General features: G+C 37.9%; 1 protein-coding gene across 2 annotated transcripts in view; it reads right to left on the bottom strand.

Moving 5' to 3' along the window:
* Nucleotides 1–12,553, bottom strand: part of LOC309859038 (tumor protein D52) — a 211,291-nt gene that overhangs the window by 32,547 nt on the left and 166,191 nt on the right. The window lies entirely within an intron of this gene.

Genomic DNA, 12,553 nt, shown 5'->3' with positions numbered 1-12,553 from the left:
AGTGGGTTAAGCCACTGCCTTCAGCTCAGTCATGATCTCAGGGTCCTGGGATCGAGTCCCGAATCAGGCTCTCTGCTCAGCAGGGAGCCTGCTTCCCTCTCTCTCTCTGCCTTTCTGCCTGCTGTGATCTCTGTCTGTCAAATAAATAAATAAATAAATAAATAAATAAATCTTTAAAAAAAATAATGAGTAGCTTAACATTTTTCAAAATTACATAGAAGAAACTGCATGGTCTAAAAAGCTATGGGAGAATAAAAGAAAAAGCAAGTCCATGCACATAGTCCTGTGCAAATTAGAAGAAAAAAAATATATATGCCAAGTGCTATTACAAGTCAATATTTTTAGTATTAACTCCTTAAGTCCTTAAAACAACCCCACAAGGTACATCACTGTAAAGCCCCATTTTATAATGAGAGTGAAAGAGACTGATGAAAAATTTTTCTAAAACTACTAAACCTAGTTTGTGTTAGGGACCAATCCACAGAGGTCTAACACAATTTCGAAAGCAAATTTCACTTATCCAAGATTTTTAAGATGGAAACCTAAAAACCCTCCTTGACCCTAATGTTCCATTTTAAACACAATTCCATTGCTTACTCTTTTAGAAATATTTCATGAACTCATTCTTTTCTTTACATCCCAATGCCACTGCTCAAAGTTAAATCATCCAAACATCACACCCTGACAATGGCAATAATCTGTTACCTCTCTTCTGGGTTCACCTCATCCTTCTTCCACCTGAAAATTACCAACTAGATCCGTTACTTAAGTAACCTGTATAAAATGCTTACCACTGGGATATAACCATATTCTCCTACCTTACTTCTCAGGCTTGTTTTGAGAATTAGAGCTACTTAACACATATAGCAGAGTGCTTGGCACACTGCAGAAACTCAAGAAAAGTTAATGACTTTGAAAAGCAAGAATTTTCAACCCTATTTGAAAGAGGAGCTAAGCAGGCCAGAGAAGTTAAAATAATTTAACTGAAATAACTTGATAAGTGGCAGAACCAGGTTTGAACCAAGATCTGTCTAGCTCCAAAACATATATTTCCACTATAATCTTACTGCTTCCTAAATACTTTTTTCCAAATTAAAATTTCAAAAATAAATTTCACTGTAACTTGAGGAGGTAATGAAAATCATGCTGTTATATTTCTTTTTAAATTTAGCAACAGAGAAAAGCTTTTTAATAAGAGAAGCACCATTCTGGCCAATGTATTTAGAAAACAGAAATAAAAAGCATAAAAATTGGGAAGGGGGAGATATGTTTTGTTTGCAGGTGTACTCCAAGGGTACAACTATAAAGGTTTTCACACTTCATATATTCTTTCAAACAACACTTTTATATAGTCAGTAAAACATATGCTTACTTAATTTTTTGGTGGTGATCTTTATTTTTAAGTAATTTGAATTAAACAAAGTACCTGAGCCTTTTTTAACTGGGGTTCACCAGAGAATTAACTAAGCCCTACAGAAAATGACTTCAATGACTTTCTTCTCAATTCTCCCAAGAATGATAAGAATAGGAAGTTAATTTATTATTTAAAATATGTTAGGACATTAGGGCATAATTCTCTAGCAAAATCTTTATTGAAAATATTACCTGATAATTCTTTCGAAATGACCTAGGTAATACATTGCTAAATTTATCTGAAACTGTAATATATGTAACAGTTATTAAATGTCTTAGGTATATGAGTCAAAATAAGAACAATTTCACAAAAATCTAAAAGCACCTTTACTAATATAGTTAGAATAAATGTCTTGTGCTATCTGAGGTAAAATTTTGAGTGTAGGGACTTTTCCTACTAGCTGACAAGTGTTAATCAGTGTTAAATAAATAAATCTTTGCCGCTACCCATCCTGGAGTTTCCAATGTGAATTCAGAACATCTGCTCTTGTGAGCTGCACTTTGGGGCTAATATTCCAAACTACTACCTTTTCTCTGGTCATGGCTTCTTAATGCCAGACACTGGTGATTCCCAACTTATTCCCAACTTTCTTTTTAAATTTAGTTCCATGTCTTCCTTTCTGACAAAGCCCCATTTTGTACAGGAAGCCACCCTGATATTTGTCAGGGGTGGCTGGCCATAGTCTCAATCCCAAGGAAATCTTAGCCCTGGTTTAATAGGAGTATGATCAATGCTGTCACTCAGGCCTCATGCACCAAAAGGCCCTGTACTTGGGGTTTAATGCTCTGTGGTCGCTGACCCTAAATTCTGAAGAACTTTATCTTTGCATTTGTGTTTTATAAGTGAAATATGATGAAACAATGGTACATGTATTGGAGCCCTGACTTATGTGGTCCTCAGCTACCCTCTTCCATCTCAAGACGGGTGGGGAAAGTCCATGTTCCACTGTCACCCACCGTCCATAGTGGGGGCCTGAGCACACATGTGGATTGGACACCTACTCTTAAGAATGTCAGTGCAGGGGCGCCTGGGTGGCTCAGTGGGTTAAAGCCTCTGCTTTCGGCTCAGGTCATGATCCCAGGATTCTGGGATCAAGCCCCGCATTGGGCTCTCTGCTCAGCGGGGAGCCTGCTTCCTCCTCTCTCTCTCTGCCTGCCTCTCCGCCTACTTGTGATTTCTGTCTGTCAAATAAATGAATAAAATCTTTAAAAAAAAAAAAAAGAATGTCAGTGCACCCCTGGGGCTAATAATACATTATATGTTTATAAATTTTTTTTTTAATTATTTAAAAAAAAAAGAATCTCAGTGCAAGGGGAGAAGGTGGCCATTCCTACCTCGAGCTGATGGTGCCATGTTCCACAGGTTAATTGGCTGGCGCCTCCCAACCAACCCCCCCCACACACACTAGAGGTATCTCTGTGCATCCTGGCACACAGGCAGCAATCCCTTGTGGTTGCTCTGCACTGTGGACCAGAGTGGTGGGCTCAAGGGAAGAGTAGATTAATTTCCCTCCCCCCGGCCTGGATACCACATTTTCAGTTTGCACTGAACCCTGTTAATTTTGTAGTGAGCCCTGTAAGATAGTGTCTGAATCAGTCATGGTGGTCTCTCCCCCAGTCAATGACTGTCTTATACCTAGACACATAATGAAATTTTGGAGATATATGAAAAAATATCTTCAGGGGAAGTACTAGGAAAGTTTTCTTACTCTTAAAGGAGTCACAAGAAAGAGAAGCCTACTTCTCTAGTTCTTCTCTACTTCTGCATCTCTAAGTTGTCAATTCCTGACGTCCTCACTGCTATTTTGTAACTGTAAAGAGATCATGCCTGAGTATAAACCTGCCTGGGTAGGAGAGCCTGCTTAGACTAGGGTTCCAAAGATGGAGGACCTAGGGCTCTTATCACAACTAAATTACAGCCCCGCCTCTGGATTCTTTGTTATGTTGGTTAATAAATCCCTTATTGTTTATGATAGTTAAAGTGAGGTTTTCTGTTAATTGCAGCTGAAAGCATTCTAAATGCTGAAAATACCTTGACACATACGTAATATACTTTTAATAGTAATACAAATTTCAAAAGAACCAAGCTCATCAACCTTGGAAAATAACTGTCCATCCCTATGACATATTTCCAGCCTCCCTTTCCCCAGGTGAATTTTATATATTACATAGCCCATATTTTAAAATCAAACCAAAGATACCCACTTTTAAAACTTAAGATTATTTGCACCAGTTTCTAAGATCACAGATAAAATTTTATTCATACAAATTGGGATATACTATCATGATGGACTTAACATGGAATATTAGAAAGAAAACTACATTTCTAGTAAGCCTACTTTCTCTTCCTACCCAGCCTTCCAATATCCAGCCCCTCATCAATGAGCTACATAACACATAAATGGAAAATAAGGACAAACATATTTCCACTGGAAATAGAAATGCACTCAACTTGACAAGAGAATGATATTAAACAGTTTTCATGTAGAGGTAGAAATGTTTTTCCTATAGAATATTCTGGTGTCAAGATTCAAAGGTGCTGGGGGAGTACCTGGGTGGCTCAGCTGGTTGAGAGCCCCCAGGTCAGGATCTCCGGTTGTGAGATCTAGTCCTGCATTGGGTTCTGTACTTCACATGGAGTCTGTTTGAGATTCCCTCTCTCTCTCCCTCTCGTGACTGCATTCTCCATCTCTCTCTCTCAAAATAAATAAATAAAACCTTAAAAATAAAATAAAATCCAAATGGGCTGGAACCTCATCACCACATGGCAAGATAACCATCCCAGAGAACACCAACAAAGAAATCCCAGTTATCACTAGTGGATTTCTTCCTACCTCCTTGCATCAGAGTCCTGGCCATGGGTAAGGGTCCTACACCCTCAAAAGAGTTCCTTATTTCCCATGGGGAGTTTCTCTGCTACAGGAACCATCAGTTCAATATAATGATTGGGCCTCTCTTGAGAGCTGACTAGTTCTGGAAGACAAATTATCTATTCCCAGAAAATAATAAAGAGAAGACTGAATAGTAACAGTTACAATTAGATAAACTCGATAAATCTGTTAGGTAAAGCACACAAGAGTAGCCCAGGGACAAACATTTCATTTGATTTGGGCAGGAGCGGGAAGGATTATAATCTCTTGCAAAAAACAAAACCAGTTAAAACACATGATTACAGCTTTCTAAGGGAAAACGTTTGGTAGTGAGAAAATTATTAAACATTCTTCAGAAGCCATGGAGCTGAAGTCAGTGCACTAACCAACAGAGCAGCTGTCAATGCAAAGGGGGTTCCTGTGATAATCCTGCTCTGACCTCAGACTCAAGCCTGAGAACCTGTCAGAAAGGTGCTCTCACAGTGGAAGACAACAAGCAGCAGCTGCTTGCAGTCAGCGGGCTACAGCCATTTCTCTCCTTTTAAAAAATACAGTGCCCCTCCAGTTGTGGATTTCATGACACAAGGGGTGTGTGCAGTTCTCCTCGCCGCTGCAGAGGACAGTGAGTTCTCAGTTCCATTAGTACACTGCTCTCAAGGGCAGGGTGTCCACCAGACTCTCTTCAGGACTTGGAGCTGCATCAGTACGGACAGATGCGTAAAGTTCTAGTTATAGAACAGTAAGAAGTTAAGACAACTATCCTTTCCCAGATAAAAGAAAAGTTAAAAATTAATAATTCATTGATCTCATTTACACAACTGAAACAAAAATGACTTTTAAAATTTCTTTTAGGTGAACTGAGGCAAGAAATGAAATAAAAAAGGCTGAGGGAGAGACGGCAAATTATATACTATAGAGAGCCAAACAGACTGATACATCTAAAGACAGAGAGATCATCAGTTTAGAGAAGCATGATAGAGACATGCTGATACATCCTTTTAATTTTGTGATGGTCATTTGTGTAATAGTGCTATGTTGAGTAAGATCTCCCCAGCAGCAACATTTCTAGTAGTTTCTCTCTGATCTGTCCCTTTTATATTTGTCAGCTGAAGGCAGGGAAAGTCATGATGAAGAATAAGGGAATTAACATGCTTGTGCATTCTTCCTGATACAACTACACAAACCCCTTACAATGCCTGACCAGAGTGACCGCTCCACTGGTCTCTTTCCCAACTTTCACTGCTATCATAGCCCCACCCCCAACAAGTGGTCATTTCTCTTATCTCATAGGCAATAATGCTATTAAAAATACCTGTGGCTTTATTTATTCTACACCTATTGATGCTACATATAGTATAGTGGTTAGTTTTATGTGTCAAATTGGCCAGGCTCTAGGACCCAGTTATTTAATCAAACACTAATCTAGGTGTTGCTCTGAAAGTATTGTGTTGAGACTGGGTTAGCCGACAGTTTATAATCACCCTTGATAATGTGAGTGGGCCTCATCTAATCAGTTGAAGATCTTAAGAGCAAACCCCCAAGTTTTCCGAAGAAAAAGAAATTCTGCCTCAAGATCAAGATAAAGTAAGCTAGAGAAAAAAAGTAATTAAGAAAATCATAAGAAGGAGAAAAGACATATACGTCTTCTGCAGCATCAACTCCTGCATCAGTTTTCAGCCTGCTGACTTGCTCTGCATATTTTAGACATGCCAGTCTCCACAACTGTGTGGAACAATTCCTTAAAATAAATCATCTATAGCTGTATCTCTATCTCCTATTGATTCTTTTTCTCTGGGGAACCCTGACTCATAGAGATGGTAACGCCAACTTTTCTATTTTGTAAATAGACAAGCTAAATTTCCAATCTATGATGGGTACCCTGTCAGGGCTGAGAGACTGATTCCAGGTGCCATAAGAGTCACAGGCTCCCTGGTCTCATGAGGACTAAGCTCACTACACTAAGGTTTGAACCTTTTATGCCTATAACTGGCAGCTTTCCTTACTATGCCATCTCAACTGGATTCTCCCTGGCCAGGGAACTACAGAGAAAAAGGGTGTCTCCTTTCCCTTTTCCTCCATATCCTTTGCTATATTTGATTCTAATTAAAGCTATATCTAGGGGACACCTGGATGGCTCAGTGGGTCTCTGCCTTCAGCTCAGGCCATGATCTCAGGGTCCTGGGATCGAGCCCCGGATTGGGCTCTCTGCTCAGTAGGGAGCCTGCTCCCCCGTCTCCCCTTGACTGCCTCTCTGCTTACTTGTGATCTCTCTCTCTCTCTCTGTCAAATAAATTTTTTAAAAATCTTAAAAAGAAATTTTAAAAAATTAAATTAAAAAAAAGCTGTATCTATATCTATAGATATGCCTATAGATATATATCATATATAAACAATGACAAAATACATATAAATAATAAATATTAAAGATATATCATATATTTTAACTTAATCTATATATTAAATATATAATTATATATAATATACACTTGACCCATTGAACAACACCAGTTTAAATTGTGTGGGTCCACTTATATGTGGATTATTTTGATAAATACGTTATAGTATTATATATGTCTTTTCCTTATGATTTTCTTAATTACATTTTTTCTTTAGCTTACTTTATTGTAAGAATACAGCATATAATACATGTAACATACAAAATATGTGTTAATTGACTGTTTATGTTATCAGTAAGGCTTCCAGTCAACAATAGGTTATTAGCAAAGTTTTTGGAGAGTCAAAACTTTATACACAAATTTTTAGCTTCACAGGGGCTAGTGCAGCTAACTCTGGACTGTTTCAAGAGTCAACTATATATATTTTTTATACTTAACTTTTAAAAATACGCATACAGAGTGTGGTACTTTTCTTTCTTGAAAATACAATAGGAAGATATATTCAGCAAAACCTTGATTTTATCAAAAACTTAAGAGGATGGGGCCTCTAGTTAACTGAATTTCCTGGGTTACTGGAAATGTCTACTTTCTTTGTTGGACATATTTAAAAATAGAAAAGGAGGCGGGAAAAGCAAATAGTAAAATGTTGATTTAAACAGAAATATATGAGTAATTACATGAAATGTAAAAGGTCCAATTAAAAGTCAAAGATTGGCAAACTGGATAAACAAAGCCCAAGGAAATGCTGCTAAAAGAGCAACACTTTAAATAGATGTAAGACATAGAAAGGTTGAAAGTAAAAGCATGGGAAATGTTACACCACATGAATGCTGACTAAAATAAAGCCGGTGTAGCGTATTGATAAAAGACAAAATAGACTTAAAGGCGTGAAGCATGAGTAGAGATAGAAAGAAATATTTCATAATGACAAGTAGACCAATTCTACCAGAAAGATAAAAATGTTCTAAATTTTTAGGCACCTAATAATATACCCTCAAACTATGTAAATCAAAAACGGACACAAGTAAGTAGAGAAATGGGCAAATACAGAAACACAGTAGCTACTTTATCAATACTAACATACCAAGCAACTTAAAATTAAGTAAGTTTTTTTTTTAAGGATTTGAAGATCTAAACACAATTAACAGTATTTTATCAACTGACATAGGTCAGCTACAGTGCCCAATGAGTTAAGAATACACATCTATTATTCAAATGTACATGAAACATTTTCCAAAGCTGACCACATGCTAGGCTACAAAGTAAGTTTTAACCAATACACCTATAATATTTAAGATACTATGGTATTGGTGCAGGACATATAAACAGACCAGTAGTACAGAAGAGAAAATCTAGAAACAGACCCACTCACCTGTAGCATTTAATTTCTGAAAAAGGCAGCACTGCATAGAATGAGAGAAAGTAAAGGGGTTTTAAAAATGGTCCTGGTGGGGACGCCTGGGTGGCTCAGTCAGTTAAGCGGGGGCCCTGGACTCAGGTCATGATCCCAGGATCCTGGGATCGAGTCTCGCATTGGACTCCTTGCTCAGTGGGTAGCCTGATTCTCTCTCTGCCTCTGCCTGCTACTCTGCCTACTTGTGCTTGCTCTCTCTCTCTCTCTCTGACAAATAAATAAATAAAATCTTAAGAAAAAAAAAAATGGTCCTGGTGGAGCACCTGGGTGGCTCAGTAGTTAAGCGTCTGCCTTCAGCTCAGGTCACAATCCCAGAGTCCAGGGATCAAGCCCCACATGGGGCTCCCTGTTCGGCGGGGAGCCTGCTTCTCCCTCTCCACGCTGTGTCTTTGTCAAATAAATTTTAAAAATCTTAAAAAAAAAAAAATGGTCCTGGAGTAATTAGGTAACCATATAAAAAATAAAATTTGACTTCTACCTCATACATACTAAAATCAATCCCAGGTGGATTTTAGAGCTCTATGTAAATGGTTAAACAAGGAAACATGCAGAACTATAGCAAGATCTTATCTTTGAGAGTAAGGAGAGATTTTTACACTGAAAACAGAGAAAATTACATACAGAAGATGAAAATATTGAACTACTACCTCTATTTACCAAGATGCCACTAAAAGAGTGAACAGGAGAGCCACAGAGTAGAAAATATTTTAAACCTATATAACTCACAAAGGGCTGATACCCAGAATATACAATGAAATCCTACAAATTATTTTTTTTTCAAAATGACAGAAAATCCTATAGACAAACGAGCAAGTGACTTAAGTGTCACACACACATATACACAAAAAGAATTTCAAAATGAAGTTTTCACTCTCGAAGAAATTCAAATTAAAACTAAAATGAAGTAACAGTACCATTTTTTAAGACTGATAATAACAACTATGGGAAGTAGCTGGGACTTGCATTCACTCCTGGTAGGAGTATATTTCCTATAGCCTTTTTAAAAAAACATTTGGCATTATCTTCTAAAGTTGAATATATGCATACTCTATGATGCAGCAAATTTTTACTCCTATGTGTGTGTGTGCACACAGATACACTAAAAAACATGTACAACATTAACAGCAATAAGTATCAAAATAAGAAGTAACCCAAATATTTATCAATAATAAGTTACGGTATAGTCATACAGCAGTCTATTATCCAGTAACAAAAGTGAATATACTACTGTCATGCACAGCAATATGGCTTGTGTCAATAGGCTAACAAAATAATCTAGATCTAAAATACAGCTACTATATGATTCCCCTTAAATAAAGTTAAAAAACCAGCCAAATTAGCCTATGTTAGTAGATGTCAGGATAAGGAAGACTTTTCGCAAAGGAGAAAAGAGGTAGTAACTGGGAGGGGCACATGCAGGTCATGTGAGGTACTAGTCATTTCCTTTTTTTTTAAATGGGTGGTGGTAACATATGTGTGTTCACTTTGGGATAATTTGTTAAGCTAGATACTTTGGACTGGTATACTTCTCTGTACATACAATATTCTTCAATTAAAATGTTAAAAAGAAGAAGAAGAAGACAAAAAAGAAGAGCTGCCAACCAAAACTAATAACTACTCTGACCAAGCAATTTATCAAGGAAAAACCAGCAAGCAGCTTTCACCACAGGCTCCTTACATGGTAACAGTCAGTCACTGTACCTAAAAATCATTTCAAAGGCTTCCTCTGACATAGGCCTGGCAGGTGATACTGGATGCTGGCTGGGCCCTCAGCTGGGGCTGTCACCCAGACCTAGAGCTGGTTTCTCCACTTGGTCTGGGATTCCTCATGGCATGGTGGCTAGATCACAAAAGACACAAAGCTAGGCAAAGATTGCACTGCCTTATCACCCAGTCTCAGAAATCATGTCACTTCCTCAGTCACATCTACCACATTGTATTTGTGAAAAGTAAGGCAAGCCTATATTCAAAAGGAAGGCAATCAGACACCACCTGTAGATGGGAGGAGCATCGAAGAATTTGTGGACATTTAAAAAAATCACCACAGTCTGATGCTGCTCACAAATTATTCACACTCCTCTCAGAAGCAAAATGCAGAGCACCTGGGTGGCTCAGCCTCTGCCTTCAGCTCAGGTCATGATCTCAGGGTCCTGGGATCAAGTCCTGAATTGGGGTCTCTGCTCTGCAGGGAGCCTGCTTCCTCCTCTCTCTGCCTGCCTCTCTGCCTACTTGTAATCTCTGTCTGTCAAATAAATAAATAAAATATTTTAAAAAACCCAACAACAACAACAAAAAAAGAAGCAAAATGCACTCATTTCCTCCTCCAAGATCTTCATGAAGTATCATTCATTACGATGGAACTAGACCATGGTTCAAGGTCCAAGATCTGATCATCTAAATCAAGTCTAGGTGCAGATAGGGTCCCTGAGTACAGTTCCAAGGAAATGGATCCTTTATTACTATTCCTCGTGATATGAAGATCCATAAACTAAAAAACCAAATTATATGCCTGTACACATAAACACCCAACATACAATGGTGGGACAGGCATAGGATAGCTGCTAAAGACACTCTGTTCTAACAAGGCGGAACCAGGAGACACAGCAGATTCTAGTCCACAACAACTCTGAAATCCAGCCAACGTTGCCACTTGTTTGCTTAGGACTCGGTCCTACTATCTGGGAATAAATGACTCTCTATGGCTTTCCACGGCCCTCTGGGTTCTTGGTTTCTTCCTAAGAATTATGCTTCCTTTTTCAAAAAGTGTAGTCTGCATTTACAGCTGAGTGGTGGTTCTCTCCCTCTCCTCAGAAATCCAGGGATTCAAATACATCTTCATTTTAGACTATCTCTGTACATTTAGTCAAAGTTGGCAGTGCTTTCTCCACTACAATTCTCTTAAGGACTCTGTGAGTTTTCTATGAGTCGTATTAGGGGCTCACTCCATTATACCAAAGTTAACACCCACAAATCTTGTTGAGATTAGCCCTTCTGTACCTTTACAACTGCTATGAAAAAATGTCCTTAGAAATACTGGAAGCTAAAAAAAAAAAAAAAAAGAAAGAAAAGAAAGAAAGAGAAAGTATTAGAAGCTCTATTTAATTTCTAATGAAAGACAATCTTTTAAGCACACCCTTAAGATTTCTAGGAGTGCGTTTTTCAAAAAGTCTGTAAGACACCACCTTACATCACTCTGAGGTCCTGACAAAGGGTTTTACAATGACATCTTCAACTTCATCTTTAGATCATGTTTTCCTGAGAGCACCCTTGGATTCCATCTCTTTGCCCAAAGCCATTTCTTAATTTTAGAATCATCTACCCTCCAGAGAGCCTTGGAATGAAAAAATAAGATTATATTTGAACCCAGGAAATCTTGCCTGATTTATATTTAACATCTTATTTTTTTTAGTTCATCTCTCTTCTCTCCTCATTTTATGTAGAAGAAGCAGCTAGGTAGCACCTGTCACCTCTGCCTAGAAATCTCCTTAGCAAGATCATCTGATTCACTAGGTACATTTTCTACTTTCCATTTTATTGCAAGTGATTATGTCACCAAGCTTTCCTCTAATGTATAACAAATACCTCCTCCCCTTCAACTTCCAATAACATTTAAGCCTTCATGATGCACTTTGAGCTTCCGCTAACATATCAAGGTCCTTACAGCTTCTGTCCACTGTCTGGTTGCAAAGCCAAGGCCATATTTTTAGGTTATTTTTACAGCAGCAATTCCACTTCCAGATACTCAAATCTGTGCCAGTTCTATTGCTATATAAGAAACCACTTTAAAATTTAGTGGCTTAGAATAAAAACAATCATATAGTTTATAAACCTATGATTCCAATCAAATTTCAAAACAGAGATTTTGGTTGAAATATTTGTTTTATGTGTCATGTTGACATCCCAAAAATAAGGATGACAATTTTTAGTACTTCTTAGTTATCACTGGACAGTATTAAAAATATATTTCTGAAAATCAAGAGTAGCTAACATTTATTGAGTGCTACTAAACCTTTCAGCCTCCGATTTTCCAAAGGAAAGCAACATAGAACCAAAGCTGCTGGAATGGGACTCAAGATTTTTACATTTAGTCTTCGTTTTACCTCATATTATCTGACTGTGACAAAAGTCACTGGATCTTAGTTTCCTCACTTAAAAAGTAAAAGGCTATACTGAATACTTCCTAATTTCTTTTTTGTGCTTACATTGGATGCTTATAAAAATTAATCAGATTAAGTAATAATTAAACAGTTCTCAAAGCTGTTCCATAATGAATTTAGTAAAGGCCCTTGGCAACAGGGCCTGTGCTTGCCTTCATGAGCAGCTCCCCTCCGGATGCTGCAGCTCCTGTCACATGAACCCTGAGCTCTGAGATGACCTGCACCACCTGCAATTCTTGAATGGTTTGGGCTTGTTTTGTTTGTTTCCATCTGGTCCCTACACTTTGGCATAAGCTATTCCTC

Source organism: Mustela nivalis (assembly GCF_964662115.1).
Source record: "Mustela nivalis genome assembly, chromosome: 2".
NCBI lineage: Eukaryota > Metazoa > Chordata > Mammalia > Carnivora > Mustelidae > Mustela > Mustela nivalis.
Note: the sequence above shows the minus strand (reverse complement) of the source record. Positions and strands in the feature narration are given on the sequence as shown.